We start from the raw sequence: 305 nt of genomic DNA, 5'->3' as shown, positions 1-305 counted from the left end.
CTTTTATTCCAAAAATACCCTACACTTCCCCACTATCCTTAACAATCTTTCTCTTTCTCTCTCTACGATAATGGAGCATCTATATGACTCAATAATAGAGCATTTACATGACTTAAATTTGAAGTTAGATAGATATATTTTCATAAATAAGTTTGATTCAATCTTATTTTTGTTATTGAATATATTTTTTTCTTTTCAAATTACTTAATAAATGGTAAAATTTTGTTCTAAATTTCTAGAAAAATGTTTATATGCATGTATATTGTTTTTTAACATATAATATCTATAATTTTTAACATTATATT

This window comes from Vigna radiata, chromosome 7 (assembly GCF_000741045.1).
Source record: "Vigna radiata var. radiata cultivar VC1973A chromosome 7, Vradiata_ver6, whole genome shotgun sequence".
Taxonomy (NCBI): Eukaryota; Viridiplantae; Streptophyta; class Magnoliopsida; order Fabales; family Fabaceae; genus Vigna; species Vigna radiata.
This window is presented reverse-complemented; position numbering follows the sequence as displayed.